At 38.7% G+C, this 24,441-nt stretch overlaps 1 protein-coding gene across 7 annotated transcripts in view; it reads left to right on the forward strand.

Moving 5' to 3' along the window:
- LOC138743429 (beta-2 adrenergic receptor-like) overlaps window positions 1–24,441 on the forward strand; it is a 98,626-nt gene that overhangs the window by 45,332 nt on the left and 28,853 nt on the right. For 3 of the 7 annotated variants that reach the window (XM_069898808.1, XM_069898809.1, XM_069898805.1), the window contains exon 5: window positions 15,278–15,375. The exons of the other annotated variants lie outside the window; for them this stretch is intronic. The gene's annotated coding sequence lies outside the window, so the exon portion shown is untranslated. The remainder of the gene's footprint in view (window positions 1–15,277; window positions 15,376–24,441) is intronic. 7 annotated transcript variants of the gene reach the window in all.

Below are 24,441 nucleotides of genomic sequence, written 5' to 3' on the forward strand. Positions count from 1 at the left end.
CCTACTGATAGAAGATGGCTACCAGCACTGTTAATGGCCAGCATTGAAGTATGTAAAAGATTTATGTCACTGTTAGGATTCTGCTTAATGGCACTTTAATCAAGAATGTGAAGCATATAAGTTCACTTTGTGAATGCAGCCCGAGGCAAACTTGCATTTTGACTCTTGAATATAGTACATTCTTTTCAAACAAAGGTTGGCAGCTTGGTCAAGGTGGGAATGCATTGTGAAATTAAACTGATGGTCAAGCTTGTTCCTGCCAACTGAATGGAAACATTGTGTGATAGAATCTGTACTATCACCAATATGTATATGTACAGATGGTAGTGTAGGATGACTGTGATTGGCTGAGAGCGTAGCCACACCTACTGGCAGGTCTTAAAGGATTGCTCCTAGCCAGACCAGGTCATTCTGGACTGGTCGGCCTACTTGTGATATGCTCCAGTCTTTTAGTTAAGCCTTGGTTTGGATTAACAAGTCTTTGGTTCTTTCGACACGCATTACACACTGCAAAAAGGTCTGCTTTATTTTCACGATTGAAGAGGGGATAATATCCGGACTGCCATACAATGGAAGAAATACAAATGAATCGCTGTTTCACCTGAAAGATAGTTTGGGATGAAAATGGTGCAAATGTTTGCACCTTTTGCATCTCATGGGGACTTGCTCTTTGTCCTACTTATCTTTCCAAGAAGATTCAACAAAAGCTTGAGGAATGACAACTCATCCTACATCTAGATACTTCATAGGCTTTGGGACTTGATACTGAATTCAACAATTTTATCTAACTTTCTCTCTTCGTGTCTGAATTGTTCATTTCTGCTCCAAGGTTATGAATTTCTCTCCCTCTCTGTGAGTGTGTCTCACTCTCAATAGATGTCATCCAATCTGCTAGGTACTTTCAGTATTCTTTTGATGCCAGGTTTTAGCAACATTTCTGACCGATATTTCACAGTACAATTATCTCCTTCATCTTGTCCATGTTGAGACTCTGGTTGTTATTCTCACACCTTTTCATGAGATTTACCACCTCTTCTCTGTAGTGCGACTCATCATTGATGCTGAAGAGGCCAACTACAGTTATGCCATCTGCAAACAATGAGACACTTGGAGCTGGATCTGGCGATGCAATCATGGGTCAGTAGGAAAGGGCTGAGCTCACAGCCTTGAGGCGCATCAGTACTTGGCATGATGGTGCTCAATGTTCTGCTAAAGACCCTGACCAACAGTGGTCTTTTCATTAGGAAAGCCAGAATCCAGTTACAAAGAGGGGGGATGAGCCCCACCAAGGACAGCTTCTCCATCAGCCTCTGGGAAATGATTGTATTAAATGCCGAGCTGAAGTCGATGAACAGTGGCCTGGTATATTAGCGTCATTTTCCAGGTGGGTCAGGATGAAGTGAAGGGACAAGGCTATGGAATAGTTTTATTTCTGTAAGTGAATTGAAATGGATCCAGCATCTCTGGGAGGTGTGCTATGTTGTGTTCCATCACTAGACACTCAAAGCATTTCCTCATGGTGGAGGCAAGTGCCACAAGGAAGTGGTCATTGAGACTTGTAATTGTTGCCCTTTTGGATACTGGGATAATAATGGCCATCTTGAACCATGCGGGTATGATGGACTGACATAGGGAGGTGTTGAAAATGTTCATGAAGACCTCCTTCAATTGGTCTGTTGAAACCTTCTGTATCCGAGCTGGTATGTTGTTTGGTCCCACTGCTTGGTGCATGTTCATCTTGGATAGGATTCTCCTCACCTCATCCACAGCTATTATTGAGTTCTACAGCAGGATTAAGCCCCTGTATTCTGTCCATATTCCTCTAAACTTTTTCTATCCGTGAATGTTACAATTGCCCCTGCTTTTGCCACTTCTCCTGACAGCTTGTTCCTTACACCCATCAACCTCTGTGAAGATGTGCCCCTCAATTCTCTTTTAAATTAATCCCCTCTTCCCTTCAATCTCTGCCCTCTAATTTTAAATTCCCCTTTGTTAGAAGAGAAACTGGTAACTTAATTATGACCCTCTCAGGGTCTCTTAATTATGACCCTCTCAGGGTCTCTTAATTATGACCCTCTCAGGGTCTCTTAATTATGACCCTCTCAGGGTCTCTTAATTATGACCCTCTCAGGGTCTCTTAATTATGACCCTCTCAGGGTCTCTTAATTATGACCCTCTCAGGGTCTCTATAATTAAAGCCTACTAATCCTAGTGACATTCTTTTGAATCTTTTCTGCACCCTTTCTGGATTAACCATCATTCTGATAGCTGTGTAACAAAAACTGCACGAAACAATCCAAATGCTGTTGAGCAAATATCTTCAGTTGTAAAATTATGTCTCTGCTCACTCATGCACGTGTTGCTTTGATTAATGAAGGTAAAAGTGTCAAATGCTACCTTCACCCTGTCTCCCTGCTTACCAACTTTCATGGAACGAGGTGCAACACTTCTCAGGACCCTGCCATTCTCCATACTGGTCATGCCCTCTTCAAGAGGGGCAAAAGCTCTCCTTAGTCAGACTTAAATTTGATCTTCCATTCATTGAGCCACTTTCCCAGTTCAAACATATTCTGCCTGTTCTGAAGTAACAAAGTTAACTATGTTCACTCTGTTAATATGAAATCACTTTAATAGTTTCCCAGTTATGTGCTGTTGACCAAATTTATCAAAATAATATCATTTTTTCTCATCTCTCCATCATTGTTTCTTCACAATATTTAATATTTAAATCCACTGCAAACTATGCTTAATTCCTTGTATTTAACATCCTTCTTATCTGTTGCATCAGTAAATTTAGTTTCAGTGCACTAACCTGTTATTAATATGGTCTGCAAATAGTTGAGGCCTTGGCACAAATCCATGTGCAACCTGCTGTTTGATAAAGACAATCTGAAAATGACTGGTTTATCCCAATCCTGTTTGTTAGTTAGTTGATCCACACAGCCAACTACAGTTCCCGTCAAAAATAAGTTGTGTGCTCTTATCACCAGCCAGCAAAAAACCTACAAGTAATTACAGATCAGTCTGAACAGCTTAAATGGGTGGGTACCTGTTATTAAATTCTTGGTTCTATTGGCCAACCTTGGGGGGTGGGGGGGGGGGGGGGAGGGGGATGTGTGGTGGAAATGGCCATGTTGGTGAAATTTTCAATGCTTGAAGCCGAACAGCATGGTCTTATTATTTTAGGTACTACTTCCAACCTCAAATGTGCAAACAACCTGACGTGTGCTGAATATGAAATGTGATGCCTATCATTTATTTTAAAAAATAATTAAAATACGAAGGCAATCTAAATATCACGTTGCAATTCTGAGAATCGTGCTGAGTCCACCTCAAAAGAAATGCTTCCAGTTCAATATATTTTCCTTAGAGACGAGTTGTCTTCCAAGTGTTTGCCTGTGAAATAGATCAGTTTATGCTGAAACCAAAGATGTGGGACAGCTTTATGATCTGGATAGCAAAGAGGCCTGTTTCTGTGCTGGAATGTTCTTCAGTTCGGTCATTGTTCCTGACCATGCATGTGGTTTTAGTATGCTTCTTATTTAGAATAAGATTTGAATACTTTTCATGATTGGAAGACCAACTATTCCCAGTTCTTTTAGCTTTTAAAATGTACTAAGGGCTGAGTACAGAAAAGCCCGTTGCCTTATGTTCTAAATTGTTTTGCTTGTTGATGGCAGAAACAAATGGAGTTAGAAATTTTTCCAGACTTGAACATACCTGAAAGTGACATTGCAAGTAATATTAATGCCATTTTTTCTTGAGTCAATGTGCAATTTATCCATTATGTAAATATCTCAAATCCTGTTCTTTCAGCCCAATTATACCTAGTCGCCATACACTTCAAGAAAAATGGAGGTGGGGGAGCAAGCATGATCCCTTGTCTGAATCAAGGGCGTTGAGGTGGAGAACTTCAAGTTCTGAGGAGTTCATATCACCATCCTGCCCTGATCCATCCACTTTAATTCGATAGCCAAGAAAGCACAGCATCTACTCCCTCAGAAACTTGAGGGAAATTGGCAAGTCCCCAAAAACTCAATAATTTTTACAATGTACTGTAGAAAGCAAACACAGCTCAATCATAAAGACCAACCTCCCAGTTAGCTTCATCTATACCTCCTGCCTTGGAAAGAGGTATGAATACATGAAAGGATCCCTCTCATCCTGTCATGCTCCTCTTCCACCTTTCCAGCAGGTAGAAAATACGAGCTTGAAAATGAAAATTTCCAGATTCAAGGATGGTTTCTTTCCTGCTGTTGGCAGATTCTTGAACTGGCTTTTCATTGGTGAAAGGGGATGCCCTGACTTGACTACTTTTTTGCACATTCTGTCCTTTGTAAGACTAAACCTACATTTTTTTTCCTTTCTGTTGCATTATACCATTTTTTATTGCACTAAAAATATTTTTATTAATGTTTACATTATGCACAATTGAACAATGCAGTTATATATTGTGTTGTAAAATTCAAGAAAAACATTTAAAAAATACTTATAATTCAGAACCCCTACCACTAAGCAAGGTTAAAAGCTGACATGTAGGAAGCAAGTGACAACAACCTGGAGATGGACGGTACAGTAAAACATCTTGAAATGATCCAAATAGAGCAATTAAAGGGCAAGGTTCGAATTTGAACTTGAGAATCACCGATAATGTTTGAAAGACATCTTTCCAAAAGTTTTCTAAGCTAGGGCAAGTCCAGAACATGTGAACCAAAGAAGCATCACCATTTTTACACCTGTCACAGAGGGTTAATATCTGAATAAAAATGATATATGTACGCTACTGAATTAGGTATGGGTTGACTTGCCTGGATAGTATCCAAAGAAAGCTTTTCACTCTGTCTTGATGCATATGAAAACAAGGAATTGATTTCAAAAGTTGTGGAAAGTGTAAGTTTTGAAGGGAAATTTCCTACTGCTTCATTGTTGGTAGATGTCCAGACAAGATCATTGTGTTTGTGTCCTTCTGCAAACCCTGCCCCAATGAAGAGGTCTTACCAGTGAGACAAAAAAAATTGGGATAATCCATGATGATTTTTGTTTATTGCCCTTCCTAAGAGGATTTTTGGGAATTGAGAACCAGCTCAGGCTGACCGCCCTATGGGGATCGGTTTGTTTGGACGTGGTGAATTTGAATCCTAGACCATATCCAGGAGTACCCAGCTCTTCATTCAAGGTTTAGACTCTCTCTTGCTATCCTGAGCATCACAGACATGCAAACTGCAGTCAAGGGATGGACTGAGGTTACAAGTATTAGTAAAGGAATAAAAACAACTTCAAATGTCATTTTACATTTGTAAAATTATTCAACCCCCTTCCAAAAAAATTGAGGAAAATAAATTTAATAACATTTTGTGGTAATTGAGTGGAAAAAAAACTTTCCAAGTTGATAGATGGAAAATATGACTTTGTTCATCACCATAGATTATATTTTAATACTTCCATGAATTGTTTTTGTTTAACACCTATAATTCCAGTTACTACTTACAGTTGGTACACTGGATTTGAAAAGTGATCCATGCATTTAGTGTTACAATTCTCTGTGCATAAGGATCACCTATGGATGAAGCCCACCAGGCAAAAGTCATGAATTAACATGCATCACACACCTGACATCACTGCTGCAGTGTTATAAGCATGAACATGCCCTTCAGAAATGGCATGGACCTCAAATGCATGAGGTATCTAACCCATTTCAGATGCAGGATTTGAGACACTGGGGTGATGGACATACTGGTCGCTGTGATATCCGAGTTGTGCTTTGTCCATAAGTAGGTATTTTTCTTTAAAATTTACACATACAGCATGGTAACAGGCCATTTCAACCCATGAGTCTGTGCCACCCATTTACACCCAATTTACCTACAACCCCCCCCCCAGACATTTTTGAATGGTGGGAGGAAACCCATGCAGACCCGGAGTATTTTGAGGTGGTTTAGGAGGAATTGTTAGAGCAGCTTCCATACACATATTTTAAAACACAGAATATTTGCAGGACTTTTGCAGAATGCTTTTTGCAGGAGGCAACAAACTATCGACAGCAGCTTGCCTGGGAGAGCATGTGATCTTTGCAGGCAGAGGACAAGAGTTTTGCTCTCAGAGAGGGAGGGTGTGAAACAGAGAGAGGAGAGTCACAACTTATTTCCAGAAGGACAAAGCTGGCAAACATTGGAAGGCTGCCTGGTCAAAGGAGAAGACTGGTGATGTGAAAGGTGACCTAGAAGAAAGGGGATCATCTGGAGAACCCTGAAGGGGGAAAGTTTCATCAGCAAGACTGATTGAGAAGGAATCAGTTTCGGATGTTCTTGAAGAGGAATCTCTCTGAAAACCAGCAGTGTTGTGCTAACTGCTACACTAACCATTGGCCAATCTGCTATGCTAACCATGCAGTCCATTCTTGAAAAAAGGTGGAATTTTTAGTTAAAGTCTAATAGTCTTACAGACCCTGTAAGCTTCCATGTTCCAACAAGTGCAGTATTTTAGTCGAGGATCACTGACAATGCAGAAAACGATCTTGTTTTTTTTTCATAATATTAGTTCATTGGCAGATGAATCAATAAATAATTGTTTATTAAAAATGTTAGAATTTATTTCATTAATTCACTTGACAAAATTATAATTCATATAAAAGCAAATGATCTCAGTCATTCAACATCAAGGTTTTCATTAATTCTAAATATTGAGAAAGATTTGTTTTTAACTGGTACTAGGTCAATCAATTTTGATGCTGTAAAGTACCTGTACATTGAAAAGAAATCTTCTGTAGTATTAAGTTCCTTTAAATTCTAAAACCAATACTTTGTCTCCTCATCAGCAATAGATTATACAATGCATGAATTGTTGAGCACAAGGAAATAGATTTTTACAACCAATTTCTATGTATTCAGAGATTAATTCTTTTTGGGCTTCATTTTGTCAGTGTATGACTTTCTGAAAAATTATTTCAATGAGACACATAAGGAGGAAATTGTCTTCCAAGGCAGCTTCACAATACCAATAGCTCAGGGTTCATCCAACATCTGCTTATTTCTTCATACTTGTGTGTGTATATATGTATATATTTTTTAAATTGCACATTCACAGATTAGAATATTTCAACAAAATGCATCCATCATTTAATTTGCAAAAAGTAGCCAGAACTTTGAATTAGCCAATACTACTGAGAAGACATGGAGAAGTTAAAATTCAAAATGCGTTCATCTGTAGTTCCTTTATATATTAGTTCCTACATCAGAAAACATAAAGGTCAATTTTGCACTTAAGTCTGCACCACATAATTTCATGTACTTGTGAATTTTAAATTGTAAAGCTTAAAGCAGTCAACCTATTCCATCATGAGAAAAATGGTACAAGTTCAAGACAATTGATGCAGTATGCAAAAGAGATTTTTAAAAATAAGCATGTCCCATTATCAATAAGAGCTCCAATATTCTTTGTACAGACTTTTTGCAGTCAGTTTTATTCATAGAATTTTGAAACAAGTTCATTGGAAAACAAATTTAGCATTATTGACCTGATGCCCTTTTAACTGCTGAGGTAAAATCCATTATCTGGAGTTCCAGCATAACCTTTTTATCTTGTCATTGATCACCAGAGGTTCAGCTGTGGTTTGACATTATAATATTCTACATGTTCTTCAGCCAAGTAGATTAATTAATGTCTCAGAAATGTCAGTGCTCCAATAAGATTTTCTTGTGGATTTTCTATTCTACAAAAATTAGCTTGCAACAACTGTAATTTTGTTTTTCATCGGTTATCATATTGCTAGTTTTTTTCTGTCATTTTGACTACCCAGTGATCAATTGGTCAGCCTCTCTTTCCTCACCCTGTGTCGTCTTGAACTCTAATATTTCTCTTGCTGCATCCAAACTCTCATGAAGTTCCATCCATTCACTTCCATTCCACTTGCTACTTTTTCAGTGTTGCTGTGACTTTAGGCAATCATTTTTTAATTTTTTGGACAGTCTGTGGGATTACACCTCCATTTTTCTAACCTCCATAATCCTCCACTTCTTTCCTCACCTCTCCCCACTAATACACAGACATTCCCGTGTACCTCTGATACATCTGATTCTGACATGTTAAGCAGCTCCATATTTAGTCGTCATATGTTTGGATTTAATGTCTTCATTCACTAAGCCCTCAACTCTGAAACTCCCTTCCTAAACCACATTACCCCTCTGCTCATGCTTTTCAGAAGATTCTTAAAATATCTTTTGTTGTCTGTTGTCAGATTTCAGTTGCTTTCCATTATAACTCCTTGTATGATTCAGTGCCACTATTTTGTTAATGCTCCAGAAAAAGCTTGAGTTTCAAAATCTGGACTGCTGTTATTTCTGTAACTTGGGTGTAGGAGAGTTAGAACATTCTAATCCATTGAAACCTGGAAAAAGGATTTATTTACTGTACCTATAGCACAATATATCAAACAACCTATTCAGTTGCATTGAATTTATGATATATCTTAAACCTACTTCTATTTTAATGCAGCTATATGAAATTCTTTTAAACTGAATATATTTTAAATAATTTTCAGTTTACAAAAATATACAGTACTCCAGATCTTTATTATTTTGTTCGAGGCAGGTTGACAAGGAAAACAAGTGGAAAATGCCACTGCTACAGCAGATCATGGCATTTCCCATTGTGCTCGCCATCTTCTTTGGTGTGCTTACCGAATGGCAATTGAGAGATGGTCACTATCGTAAGCACACAGCCATTAGATATGCACCACAACACAGGGTTACTTAAACCAAAGTAGTTTTTAATTATAATTGAACAAGAAAACAGAATTAAACTTTAACTTGTTACTTAACTTACCTAACCTACTTAATCCCCCCTCTAATATTAAGAGCAGAAAAGATTAGAAAAGTTCTTTGGATCGCAATCCAATCTCACTGGTTGCAGGCAATTCTTGTACTGTGCACAGAAGTTAGCATTAACAAAGTTCACCAGGCTGCTTAACAGGCAAATGATTACCACTCAGGAGGGTTCTTGCTGGTTTTCAGAGAGAGATTCCTCTTCCAGGACATCCAAAACTGATTCATTCTCAATCAGTCTTGCTGATGAAACTTGCCCCTGTCAGGGTTCTCCAGATGATCCTCTTTCTTTCGGGTCACCTTTCAGACCACCAGTCTTCTCTTTTGACCAGGCAGCCTTCCAAAGTTTGCCAGCTTGTCCCTCTGGAACTGATTTCTGTGAGTCCTCTCTCACACCCTCCCTCTCTGAGCTCTGTCCCTGCCTGTAAAAATCTCATGCTCTCTCAGGCCAGCTGTATTCTGCAATTTTGTTGTTTTTTCTGCAAAAAACACAAAGTCCTGCAAATATTTTGTTTTTAAAATGTGTGTGTGCAAGCTGCTCTTGCAATTCCTCCCAAACCACCTCAAAATACTCTGTCACAGTATGTGCAGATGATCGTAAGTCGCATAGATTGGGCACACAATCATCCACTTAGGTTGGTGACAGCCATGGGATAGTCATTCAAGTTTGAAGATGAGTCCTTGAATATGATTGAAGTAAAACACGAAAGGCTGTAGATTATATGATTGAGGTTAAAAACACACTGAAATGCTGGAGAAATAAGTCTTGAAGAGTTCAGGCCTGAAACATCAGCAATATATCTTTACTTTTTATTGGATGCTGAAAAGACCGGGTGAGTTCCTTCAGCATTTGGGCGTGTTTTATTTGAATATGATACAGTCCACCGATTCAAAACAGTCTTTCAGGCGCTCCTCCAACTCCCTCAACCATGCTTTTATTGTCTTCACCACATTGGTGAAAAGAGGGATTAATGGAGAGGTGGGAGTGTGTGCAAGTAAACATGGCAGCCATCTTAAAGACAGCAAAAATATTATTTTTACTGTTGTTGTTAGCTCAGGGAAGATTTTACCAAATTGTTGGGCCAACATGAGAGGGGAAAAAAAACACCTGGCAGGCAAGGACTTTTTCGCACATCTGCCAATGCAACATTCTGAAGAATGCAATAATACCGGCTCAAATTTCACATGTGTGTTCCAGTGCAGGGTGAATAGCTAACCTTAAAGCAAAATTTGCTGCAAGTCTGCCATTAATATTATTACTATTTGCCTTTCACAATGTGAGGTAGATCATAGAATAATATAAAACTTGTGCTCAATTGCTATTCAATTAGTGTGTGTGCAGCAGAACTAGCTGAAATATAATTGTATAGATTTGCTAAGTTGATAATTTCTGATTTATGACCTGCTTTTTATCAATAGTTGAATATTTTGTTAGGTCCACAATCAGTTCAATATATCATTTGTACATTACACTTTATCTTTTTCTGCCTCAAATCAATCTGATTGAAGGAATGTAAAATTGACATTTTGAAAACTGAGATGAGTTTCAGTTTGAACTGTCCAATTCAATATCATCAAGGAAGGGAAGAGAAAAATCTAAATAAAAAAATACATTTGATTAATTAGAAAAAATAAATCAAAATGAATATTTGAAAAAAAAATTAAAATCTCTAAAATTTTAGAAAAGTAAGACCACATTGTTCTGATCTGTGTCAAAGATTCGCGTGGCATTTCAGGGACGCGAGTCTCAATTTAAGAACGGCTCTAAGATATCTAGTAATCTTCAGAGAACTCGTTTCCAGCTCACCTGCAAATTCAACAATTTCTTGCAACTTTTAGGGAAGTGAAAGTTTTTGCAGAGCCCAGATGCTCACAACAGGCAAGACATTTGGGTTCAAAGAACAACTCTTAAGCTGAGGGATTTCAGCCACTGACCTTAACTTCCAATTATAGGCTTGTAAAAACATTCACCCTTGAGGTGCAATCTTAAATTCAATCATCAAAATATTGGAGAAAGAGACTTGATCATTGCCAAGTATAGCATATAAACAGGCCCTTCGGTCCAACATGAGGGCAGTGTGAAATTATTATATTCAGTTAATATGTCATAGACTTGCAATATTGTGCTGGTAAATTGGATTTATTTTGGATTGATGGTAAATTTCAAATCTTGAACATAAGGGATGGAAGACTGTTAATAGATTAATGGGATGACATTGAAATGGATCTGCGTTAATAATAATAATTGGGTTAATGATGAGCTAGATTTAATAAATATGTCTTAGTAAAGTTATGGGTGGTTACAGGGTTACACACAGGCAACAGCACATTTGCAAAAACTCCATGGCATTAAGAGAAAAGGTGTCAGCTTGGGGGACGTAGAGTCTAGCATAAACAAGGCCATAATTTAATCCAGGACAATGCGTGGTTCTTAAAGCATTATGATAGCAACTGTTGCAAACTCGGTGCCATTTGAGTGATGTGCATAGACTTGGTGGAATCATGGAAAAGGCAAGAGGATTTGCAGAAATGAAAATGAACCCATGCTGATGTCAAGTTGCATGATGTCAGTGACCCATATTACTGAAGAAATCAGACATTTTGAATCAGAAGGCAGAAGAGAATTGAAGAAACTTGACTATTCTGTAAAAGGCAAAGTTGAAGTAACCTCTAGAAAGAGGGGGAGATTGTATCCTCCTTATCATAGGAGATAGACCAGTGGCTTTTAAATAAGTAAGACCACTTCTGACTTCCCTTTTAAGAAAAGGGAGGCAGCCTTATTTTCAACTCCTGTTTGAGAAAGAAATCAACAGGATGATCAGTTAAGCAACCCTAACAAGATAGGGGGAAAGTAGCAAGAAGAATATCTCTCTGAATATCAACACATCAAACGGTGTGAGGGTTTGAAAGAAATCGGGTGCTTCTCTCTTGCTTTATAATTACTTATGAACCACAATTTAAAAATATCATGATGTTCAACAACAAGTTTGAAAGTGGACTTTAAAATGGCCTTTTCAAACTCAAGTTTAAACTGAAATAGTTTGGGCTTTAAAACATACACACATTTGCACATAGTGGGGTTAAATTTTGAGTTAAGTAAGAAATGTTACATTATTAATTGTCTGGTGAATTTTCCATTGCTGTTACTGTGTTTGCACTAGCAAGAGTCGGTTAGTTCATAACAACATCACTAAAGCCTGTTGATTATCTACAGTCAATCTAATATTTGGAACAGTTGGATGAGAACTTGATCTGAATTGACCTACGAAAAGTGTATTGTCCTATCAACCAACTTTAAATGAAACATTAAATTGATGCCTGGAACATGGTCAGGTTGTGATGATGGCAACCACTACGCTGGCTGCATTTCTACCAGCCTACTGCAGGGGGCAACCACTGCATCTGCAGGTAGGCATCCTGGCCCACCTGCCATCTGTCAATTACTGGCCCATGTAAAGTCTCAAGCCGACCCCTTCAGGGGGCCAGTCAGACACGTGGAGCCAATAAAGATGCTGACTGGTGTACAAGTTTAACCTAATTAAAGCCTGTTGTGTAGACTGTGGAATTTGAGTCCGAATCATTTGCACAGCAGAGCTCACACAGGTGGAAACAAAAGATTCTGTGATCCTTTCGGGAGATGGGCAGAGAACTTGCCTAGCTTTTTATTTTCAAGCTAACACCAAGGAAATACCTGTATTACAATAAAGGTCCAAAAATCCACATGTCTGAAATCTGGACCACTCGAGAATCCAGACTTTTTGAAAACTCTCAAACTTTTTAAATTGAGTGTGTGTCTGCGTGTGGTGTGCATGAGTAAGTGTTACAGATACACAGAATTCTCAGAAATGAGGAAGTATTTTTTGTTCTTTGTATTATATGAAAAATGTTTGATTAATAAATATCAAAACTTACCTCTTCATCTCTTCTTTATTCTCCTTGAGTTTGAATTTTAAAAGTGCTGCCGGAGAATACGGAAAATCCAGACCGACCCAATCCCCGAGCAGTCCAGATTTTAGGACTTTTTACTGAACCCTCAAATTCATCCTCCTTTGGTAGCTGATGCACCTTTAGTAACTCCAAAAGACTGGAAGTTCTGCAAAACTGATGGGCTTTTATCCATAATAGAATGGAGGCAAGTCCATGCTGGTCGGCTGAGGAGGGGGCTGTGGAACAGTCACCTTCATTCAGGAGTTTGTGGGTGGTTCCACAAGTACAGCCGGCCAATGGGTGTTGCCCCGACAGATAAATATACAGATAGTGATTTACCACAGTAGCATTGCATCTTACCTCCAGAGTTCAATTCCAGAATAAAGCAAAATATCAAAGATTGAGAACAAATACTATTGCTAGAATGCAACTTCCTTAATACTGTCAATAGGGGTTAATGTGTATCGGTATTTTCATTTAACTATTTGCAGAATTACACTGAATCAAATTTTTAATTACATCATCCTTTAATTGCTTCAAAGTAATCAGCATGTCTTATAGTCATGAGGCAGAATATGAAACCTTTTTTAAAACATCCAGAGGTTACAAAGACACTAGATAAATGCTTGCACTTTCACTGGTCAGTTGAAGTTTTTATTTTAATCTCTGTATCCTCCTTGGGCTTCAATAAAAGCTCATCATTCATCTGTGATTTACATTAGTTCAATGGCACAGTATCTTGGACCATTATATTTTGGCAACACATCATTAACTTGATAAATTGGCTATCGTAAAGTGAAACTATAAAACTAAGCTTTTCTGCTTAAACTTGCTGTTTCTGGTGGTTCTGGTCTAACACAACCAAGTCTTAAACTATACAGTTAGCATGAACTAACATGTATCAATAAAAAAAATCTTCTGTAATCTATTATCAGAGAAAAACAAATATTCACTGAAGTTAGCTGTCCTGTGTTTGGATGCTAACATTTAAAATTTCTTTAGACCTCTATAGCTTGCCCATACTGGTTTGATTTTTGATGGAAAGTGTTCTGAGGGATGCTATTTACAAATTTTTGGAGGTACAGGGATTGATAGGGAGTAATCATCATGATTTTCTCAGGGGTAGATCATGCTTGACAAACCTGATTGGGTTCTTCGAGGAGGTTACAAAAAAGTTTGATGAAGGGAAGGCTGTGGATGTTGTCTATTTGGACTTTAGTAAAGCTTTTGACAAAGTTCCCCACAGGAGGTTAGGAAAAAAGGTGGAGGCATTAGGTATAAATAAAGAGGTAGTGAAATGGATTCAGTAGTGGTTGGATGGGAGGTGTCAGAGAGTAGTGGTATAAAATTGTTTGTCCAATTGGAGGCTGGTGACTAGTGGAGTTCCTCAGGGTTCGGTCCTGGGTCCACTATTATTTGTTATATATATTAACGATCTGGATGTAGGGGTGGAGAATTGGATAATCAAGTTTGCGGATGACACAAAGATTGGTGGTGTTGTGGACAGTGAGGTAGATTACCGTAGATTAAAAGGTGATTTAGGAAGGCTGGAGGTGTGGGCTGAGAAATGGCTGATGGAATTTAATACAAATAAATGTGAGGTGCTACATTTTGGAAAGGCAAAATTAAATAGGTCATATACATTGAATGGTAGACAACTGAGGAGTGCAGAGCAACAAAGGGTTTTAGGAGTGATGGTAAATAGTACCCTGAAGGCTGATACTCAGGTAGATGGTGTGGTGAAGAAGGCATTTGGAATGTTAGCCTTCATAAATCGAAGTATTGAATTCAAGAGTAGGGAGGTTATGATGAAATTGTACAAGGCATTGGTGAGGCCAAATTTGGAGTACTGTGTACAGTTTTGGTCACCAAATTATAGGAAAGATATAAACAAAATAGAGAGAGTACAGAGAAGGTTCACAAGAATGTTGACAGGATTTCAGGGTCTGTTACAGGGAAAGGTTGTGCAGACTGGGGCTTTTTTCTCTGGAGCGTAGAAGATTGAGAGGGGACTTGATAGAGGTGTTTTAAGATTTTAAAAGGGACAGACAGAGTAAATGTGGATAGGCTTTTTCAATTAAGAAAGGGGGAGATTCAAACTAGAGGACATGGTTTAAGATTGAAGTGGGAAATTTATAAGGGGAACATGAGGGGAAATTTCTTTACGCAGAGGGTAGTGGAGATGTGGAATGAGCTTCCGGCAGACGTGGTCGAGGCGGGATCATTGGTTACATTTAAGGAAAGACTGGATCGTTACATGGATAGGAGGGGACTAGAGGGGTATGGACCGGGTGCTGGTCAGTGGGACTAGGAGGGTGGGGATTTGCTACAGCATGGACTAGTAGGGCCGAACTGGCCTGTTCTGTGCTGTAAGTGGTTATATGGTTACATGGTTAAGATTTCACAGAAGATTTAATGCACTTGTGTTCCAGAATTTGGACAACGTAGGTTTTCCTTCAGTTTTTTAAAATTGCTATTAAATGTGTGTTCTAATGTTCAAGCAACCTCCTTGCATTACTTGCCCTTTTCAGCATTTTTTAAAAGCCATTACCCTATCAGCAATACCTGAAGAAGATCATCCGTTAACAATGTGGTGCTTCTCACATTCCGTTAAGATGATCACATGCAGGTAAGAAATCTTCAACATTGTGAATTTGGGATGTTTGCCAAACTAAAATTTCTTTGAAATACTAAAACCTGTGGAGATGGTTATGGGACAAAGTGAATGTCTTCTCACAGGATATTTTTTTTTTAAAAACTACAAAAAAATCAGTCATCTTGAGTCTATCTGTCTTAGAAATATTTGTATGCATGCACAATATTTGAAAGGTGTGTAATCGTAATCCACAACAGCCTCTGTCTCATCAAGAACATTCAAAGAAGTTTTGTGTGTTGATTTATGACCAGTGCATGGGAACAACATTGGTGGGTTATTAGAGGGCTGCTTCATGTTTATGAACTACTGACATCAAAGCAATGGCTGAAAACTATTGCCAAAATTTATCTAAAAATTCAAGATAACAAATTCAATTATGAATAGACTTGAGAATCCTGACAAATGTTTCTTCTTTCTGGACCCAGTTAAAGCTCAACATCAAATAAGATAATGAACCAAAATACTGATGCACATAGGCAACCACCTTCTGACTTTCATTCTTTGATTCATAATCCAAATCTAAAATTAGAAATGCAAACTAATATTTGCAGACTGCAGTATTATTGCACTTGTGAGTAAATAAAGACATGGGGCACAATATTTGGATCTGTGGCACCTCATTACTTTGGATGATGGCTGCACCATTGTAAAGGGAATGTCTTCCTGAAGTGTGCACCACAGACAGGCCATGATTGCCAAACAACCTATTGGACTGATTTGACAGAGAACCATAGAACGCTGCAACACAGAAACAGGCCCTTCAGCTCATCATTTCTGTTGAACTATTATTCTGCCCAGTCACATTGACCTGCACCCAATCCATAGATCTCCATACTCCTCCCATTCATGTATCTATCCAAATATTTCTTAAATGTAAAAATTGAACCCAGACCCCTCTGTTGCACTGCATAAAACAATATAGCACAGAAAATAGGCCATTCAGCCCTTCTAGTCAATGCTGATCTATTATTCTTCCTAGTCGCACTGATCTGCACCCAGTCCACAGCCCATCATACCACTCCCATCCATGTACCTGCTCAAATTTTTCTTAAAGGTTAAAATTTAGCCTGCATTCCCCACTTCAGCTGGTATCTTGATCCACACTCCCACCACCCTCTGTGAAGAAGTGCCCCCTCATATTCCCCCTAAACTTTTCCCCTTTCACCCATGTCCTCTGGCTTGTAACTCAATTAACCTCGGTGGAAAAAGCCTAGTTGCATTTACTGTCTGTAACTTTCATGATGTTGTGTACCTCTATCAAATCTCCCCACATCTTCTACACTCCAGTGAATAAAGTCATAACCTGTTTAATCTTTCGCTGTAACTCAGTTCCTGAAGTCCCAGCAATATCCTAGTAAATTTTCTCTGCACTCTTTCAAACATTGATATTTTTCCTACAGTTAGGTGACCAAAGCTGCATACAGCACACCAAATTTGGCCTCACCAATGTCTTATACAATTTTAACATAACATCCCAACTCCTATATTCAATACTTTGATTTATGAAGTACAATATGCCAAAAGCTCACTTTATGACCCTGTCTACCTATGATGCCACTTTCAGGGAATTATATATTTGTACTCCAAAATCCTTCTGCTCTACCATACTCTTCTGTGCCCTACATTTACCGTGCATGTCCTTTCTTGGTTTGTCCTTCCAAAATGCAAAACCTCACACCTATCTGCATTAAATTCCATCTCTTGCTATTCAGCCCATTTTCCCAGCTGGCCTAGATACCTCTGCAAGATTTTTTTCAAACTTCATTTAAAAATAGAATAAACATAACATACAGTCCAATAATTGTCAAAAATTAATTTTACAAATATATAAAAAACAAAAAAACCCTAAAAAAAACTAAAAGACAGAAAAATAAAATTAAAAACTCAAACCTGCCCTACCATCCCTTCAGCCAGCTCCCTTAAGGGGGAACCAAAAATATAAATTATATACAAAAAAAAATTATAAATGTTAAGAACAATTCAAAGTATATCTAAATGTATATATTCCAAATACGGAGACCAATTGCTAACAAAAAAAGAATAATTATCATGTAAATTATAGGTAATTTTTTCCATAACAATACAAGTTTTCAATTCATTTTGCCAACGTATTTTATTAATCTCTGTATTGTCTTTCCAAGTACTTGCAACACATTTGCGCACTACTGATAGCACCAAATGTACAAAAGCAATTTGAATTTTATCCAAACCTAATTCCCTTCACGAAATCAAATTACCCAGAAAGAAAATCGTTGGGTCTAATGGTAATGTAAAGTTATACAATTTTTCCAAAACCACTTTAATTCATTGCCAGAATGGTTGAACTTTAACACAAGTCCAAACTACATGTAAAAAAAAAGTTCCAATACATGAATCACATCTAAAACATAAGTCTGAATTACTAAATCAATATTTTTTTTAGTTTCTCTGAAGTCAAATATAATTGATGTAAAAATTATAATTAGCCATTCCATATCTTACATTAGTCAATTTGATTACATTGTCCTGTCACATATCCACCCAATCATGTTCAGGAAAAATAAACACTAAATCACTTTCCCATTTAAGTTTAGATTTATCCCAATCCGATTTATCCATATTATCTTGTAACAAATTGTACATAACCAAAATGTAACCCTTCTTTGGTACAGAGGAAATCAAAGACTCAAATTTTGACAAAGTAGGTAAATTCATCTCTCAACCATAATTATCCTTTACCAAGGCTCAAAGTTGGTTTTATCCCTGACTATCTTTTGCTTTTAATATAGCTGTAGAAACCCTTCAGATGTTCCTTTACATTGTCTGCCAAAGCAACCTCGTGTCTTCTTTTAGTCTTCCTGATTTCTTGAGTTTTTCTTGCATATTTATACTCCAAGTACCTAATTTGATCCTTGTTGCATTTACCTGCTATACACCACTCTTGTTAATAAAAAGATCCCAAACATTCCTCAAAAACCAAGGTTCCCCATGCCTGTTAACATTGCCTTCAATCCTAACTGGAATGTGTAAACTCTGACCTCTCAAAATTTGGCCTTTGATGGCCTTCCACTTACCAAACACATCCTTGTAGAAAACAGCTTATCTCTATCCACACTTTCTAGATGCTTTCTTATTTCCTCATAATTGGCCTTCCTCCAGTTTAGAATCTCAACCCGAATACCAAACTGATTCCCTATCCATAATTAACTTAAAACTAATGGCATTATGATAACTGGACCCAAAATGTTCCCTTACACCAGCATCCCCCAAACTGGGTTCCACGGAAGAAATGGGTAGTAATAACTATAACTAGTTATAACTATTTTTCTTGAAATTACTTCTTACCTGTACCTTTAAATCTCTGTTTCTGTGATGGCAGAAAACTGTTGCCTTGACCCTACAAAACAAAATGGCATTTTGAGGCTTGACGTCAGCAACGCAGACATCCGCACAGACGTCAAGCCTCAAGATGGCATTTTCAACCTATGAGGCTCAGGTTTCTTTTGGTGGGAGGCTGGCCACGTTTTTAAGATTTAAACCAAGATATTCTATGTGAGCAGTACAATGGGAATGACTTTTACTGAGTCTCTGGGTTTTTTTTGTGTTCCCCTCCCTCTCGCTGTGTGGGAACTGGTGATGGTTTATGTGGGTGCTGGAATGGTGTTGGTCGGGATCAGGACCTGCATCGATAGAGGCATTGGGAGCAATGGCATGTTTGCAGTCAGGATCACTGGCAGTGGTGATGGTGGCTCTAGCACCTGGCTGGAGGGATGGGAGTTAATGATGGAGATGCTGGAAGCTCAGACCTGTGGGCAACGAGTTGGGATGCAAACCCATGTTGGAAGTATCAAAACCTCCACCTGCAAGCAGCCAGATCTGAGGTGGATACCTGCATTGGAGGCATTGGGAGATCCATCCTGTGGGCGACTGAGGGTGTGTTGGAAACCGACTTCTGGAAGGTCGGTGATGTTCGTGATATTTGTATTTGCAACTTGGTTAATATTCAGTTGAAACAAAATAATCAAGTTATGAAGAAATGGGATTTTGCAAGCACTGCCTCATATTGCTTACTATTTAAGAAAAAAATAATTTAATTCAAATTAGACTCAACCATGCTTGAAGTGGAAGTTGATGCCATTCTACTACTGTTTGGCTTCTGGTTTGTAACTACTGAGTTCCGTGATTTCCAACTGATTGGAGCTAAAAGGTTTGGGAGCCCTGCCCTAAGCATACTTCTGTCACCTCTCCTATTTCATTCCCTTATAGGAGATCCAGTATTGCACTCACTCTGGATGGTACCTCTATGCATTGATTTAGAAAACTAGTACCGTACCATTTACTATATATGTTCTATCCTGGTTAGTCCTTCCAAAGTGCAACACCTCACATTTGTCCGCATTAAATTCCATGTCCGCATTAAATTATGCTATTGATTTGAGGCCATTGCTCCAGTTAAGATCCTTCTTTAAACATGCAGAACTGAATACAATAGAAGTCCAAAAATCCAAAGGACAGAAATCCAGACCACCAAAGAATTTGGACTTTTCAAAATCTGACAGTTTTTAAATTTAGCGTGCTTTTGTGTGCATGCGTTAAGTGTCCCAGATGCACAGTGGCAGCAAGCAACCATGCGCTCGCCATTTTGAAATGAGCATTCAAACTGTGACAACACTATAATTTTGTGTACTACTCTTTCCATTTAACCATTACTGCATATGAATTTACAAACTCATAGTAATGGATCCTAAAGTAGATAAAGTTTGTCACAGAAATGAATGAATAAATATTTGTTTATTTAACTTCACATTTGAAATGAAATAATTAATTATTTTGTATTAAATAACTTGTGCTTACATTTTTATACTGTATTTTTATTTTACAATCTTCATTTTAAACATAATTTCATGTATTACATGCTTTATTTGTAGTGAAAAAATTGTTTACATTTTTGTCCAATTTTAAATCCTTTGAACAATTACTGTTTGAGTTGCCTGCTTATCACTGAGGAGGATCATTACTGAAATTGGTCAACCACAATTCAAAGCTCAGAGCATGGCATAAAAAGCATGGTTTGCTTCTGTGAAGATGACTTGAGAAAAGTTGTACGTTTCCCAGAAATTACCTTGGAACCACTTCATTCATTTGAAATGAAGGTGTATATATAAATGATTTGGATTATGGAATAGATGGATTTGTGGCTAAATTTGCAGATGATACCAAAATAGATGATAGGGCAGGTGGTGCTGAGGACACGGAAAGGCCGCAGAGAGACTTGGATAGATGAAGAGAATGGGCAAAGAGGTGATAGGTGGTATGCTGGAAAGTGTACGGTCATACACTTTGGTAGAAGAAAAAGATGGGCAGACTATTATTTAGATGGGGGAAAATTTTCAAAATTCTAAGATGCAAAGGGACTTGAGTTCTTGTGCAGGATATCCAAAAGGTTAACCTCCAGGTTGAGTTGGTGGTGAAGAAGGCAAGTGAAATTTTGCCATGCATTTCCAGAGGAAAAGCACATAAGAGCAGGGATGTAATACTGAGACACTATAAAAGCACTAGTGAGATCTCAATTGGAGTATTGTGTGCAGTTTTGAATGCCTTATTTGAGAAAGGATGTGCTGACATTGAAAACAGTTTAGTGAAGATTTACCAGAATTATACCAAGAATGAAGGGGTTAGCATATGAGGAATGTTTGTTGGCTCTTGGACTGTGCTCGTTGGAGTGCAGAAGGATGAGGGGGACTCGGAGAGGTATTTCAAATGCTGAAAGGCCTGGACAGAGTAGATGTGGGAAGGTTCTTTCCCGTGGTAGGGGAGTCTATCACAAGAGGGCATAACTTCAGGGTGAGAAGGCATCAATGTAAAGCAGAGATACAGAAAAAAATATTTTGTCACAGGATCATGAAACTGGAATGTTGTCCCAGGCAGCTGTGGAAGCAAGGTTGTTGGGTGTATTTAAGGCAGAGATTGATGGATATTTCATTAGTTAAGGCATCAAGGGTTCAGGGAAAAAGCCAAGGAGTGGGACTGAGTGCGAAGATGGATCAGCTCATGACTAAAATGGCCTACTTCTGATTCAAGATCTTGTGAATGGTCGAGTCTGCATCAGATCTGATCTGATGTCAGTTCAATGGGTATATTTCCTGGCATAATTGGGAAATGGCAGGGAGTTGGTGTCCAGAAGGACTCAGCAGTAATTCATAAGACGGATTCAGTGGAAAAACTGACAGACACTGGCACCTCTACATTTATTCACATGTCTGAATGAGTTCTATACTTCTTGAGAGTTATGGAGGCAAATGCTGGCCATTCCATATGGACCTGCTGATGATATGCAGATGTACAAGAGAAGTGAAAGGAATGTTATTGGCAAAAAAGGAATGAAATGTCAGGTTCACAATTTGCAGAGAAAACCAGGCAGAACAAGCAAAACCTTTTGTCGGTTTCTGTATAGTTAAGGGAGTCATTTTTTCCTCTGAACCTATGCTTCATGAACTCAGCCTACATGTCACTCAGCATGTAGCTGCTGTGTGCTATAGACTGCTTGTGTCCAATTAACATCAGATACATAGGCAGTAAAACAGTTTAACTCATTCTCTAGAATGCACAACTTTACTCCACCTGGCACTCTTCTGTTTTCCTTGCAAAAATTATCAGTGCTCCTTGCATGTGTTTTGGTGAGCTGTTATGGTTGAAAAATCTATTAGACTGTGTGTTAATCTGGAGAACAATATGTAGGAAAGAAAGATGATGCCAGTGAATGCTATATCAGAGACCAAACTGATAGGAAGACGAGAAAATCTGCAGATGCTGTGGTCTTATGCAGTACACAAAAGTGCTGGAGAAACTCTGGTCACACCACATCCATAAAGTAAAAAGCAGTTGACCGTTTGAGCCTAAGCTACTCTTCAGGAGTGCCAAAACTCAGGCAGATTACCTGAATTTATTTTAAAAAAAATGGTGGGGGGATGGGTGGAATCAATGTAGGAAAACAGGCTAACAGGCGAGAGGGTAGAATAGAAAAAATGAGAAGTGATAGGGGAAGAGGCCTGAGGACTATGAAAGATAGCTCTCTGATTGGAAAAGGAAGGAAGAGGTGGGGACTGGAGGAATGGAGACAGGCATGAATGAAAGAGACTGACTGAGGAAGGGGGTAAACAGAAATTGGTGAGAGTTGATGGAAGATGGTCTATGCAGGGTGGAAGGGGTCCTCAGTGATTTTCTGAACCCTCTTCAAACAACAATCCCGGTAGATCACATCGATTGTGGGGGAGGGAGACTCCAGTCATCCTCTCTGCCACATTTATGGCACTGTGAATTGGTCTCCAATCCAGTACTCTACAGCCGCAATACAACACTGTGATGCATCTGGCCAGGATGCTCTCAATAGAGCTCATGTAGAATGTTGACAGGATGGTGGCTGGTTGCCTTTCCACCCTCAGTGTTTTCAAAAGTACAGTTGCTTTTGTGCCTTCCTGACATGAGGAGATGTTATGTGTCCAGGTTAGGTGGACCCCAATAAACAGTGTTCGCTACTCTCTCCACTACTGCACTATTAATGTGTAGTGGAGGGTGGTCATCTTCAGTCCTCCTGATTTATTATCTGGTATCCATGATAAACAACCTCCAAGGTATATTGTTCACTTTAATGTGCTACAAGCTTGCTTTAAATGGTTCAAGGTAATAAATTTGCGCACTCAGTTGCTAAGCACATACACTGAACAGCATGCGAAGACCATGATAATTAACAAGAACCACAAGGTTGACAGGATGTCTTTTCGACACACAATGAGGATGAGTTAACTATTCATTAAAATAAACAAATCATTTTTTTAAACATTGAGCTAACTTAATCTCCCTTCCCCTGTGGTGTTTAAATCAAAATGGTCAAACCAATCATTTTTAAATCTGACTGAAATCTTGCACAGAAAGTGAAATGAAGATTAGGGATAAGTTTATGAAAGGTTTAGAGAAAATAGTCAGACAGAAAAATAAATAAAAATGGGCTGGTCGATAAATATGCTTGGCAAGGTTCAATAAATTGGGAGTACACCATGAACATTAACAACCCTCTGCAGTTACTTATAAAGTACAAGCCAGAGTGCACAAGACTTGGCCTGAAGCAATTAAGGTGCTCAAAGAGCTTTCTCTATCCTCTCTCACTTTATGGCACAAAAGAACAACAATCGGCATTGGTTCAATTTGAAAGTTGTGGCAGGTGTATTGACAGGGATGAGGGGCTGGGGAATGGGGTTGGGTGGGGGTAGGCAAAAGTGGGAGGTTACTTCAACCATGGATCTACACCTTTTTGTGATTTACCAAGGTGGGAGGTTATCTTCTCAATGAGGAAGGGATAGAGATTTGAAAGGTCTCGTAGACAAATTTTGATGATGGGAATAGAGTTTTTTAAATTTAATTTTTAATTTAAAAAAAGGTTTAGACATACAAGCCATTTCAGCCCATGAGTCCCTGCCACCCATTTAACACCCAGTTAAACTACACCCCCAGTATGTTTTGAATGGTGGGAGGAAACCAGAGACCCCAGGGAAAGCCCACATAGGCGCGGGGAGAACATACAAACTCCTTACAGAGAGTGTGGGATTCAAACCCTGGTCCTGACTGGTGGCACTCTAAAGGTGTTGTGCTAACCACGACACCAACCATGCCACTATGGTTTGGGGGCCATGATTGAAATAGTACACTAGGTCTGTATTTTCAATACTGCAGCAGTGGAGAGAGTAGAGAACACAGTTCATTGGGGTCCACTTAAGAAGTGATCTATCCTGGACACATAACATCTCATTTGCCAGGAAGGCACAAAAGTGACTGTACTTCCGAAAAGACTGGGGTGGGGGGGAGAGAGCAAGGCAACCGGCCACCATCCTGGCAACATCCTACATGAGCTCTATCAAGAATGCACTGGTCAGATGCATCACGGTGTGGTAATATGGCTGTAGAGCAGGGTTTCCCGAACTGGGTTCCATGGATCCCTAGGGTTCCATGGTAAGGTGTAGGGGTTTCGTGGAAGAAATGACAGGGAGTAATAACAATCTACCTGTT

The sequence above is a fragment of the Narcine bancroftii genome, chromosome 9 (genome assembly GCF_036971445.1).
Source record: "Narcine bancroftii isolate sNarBan1 chromosome 9, sNarBan1.hap1, whole genome shotgun sequence".
In the NCBI taxonomy this organism is placed as follows: Eukaryota; Metazoa; Chordata; class Chondrichthyes; order Torpediniformes; family Narcinidae; genus Narcine; species Narcine bancroftii.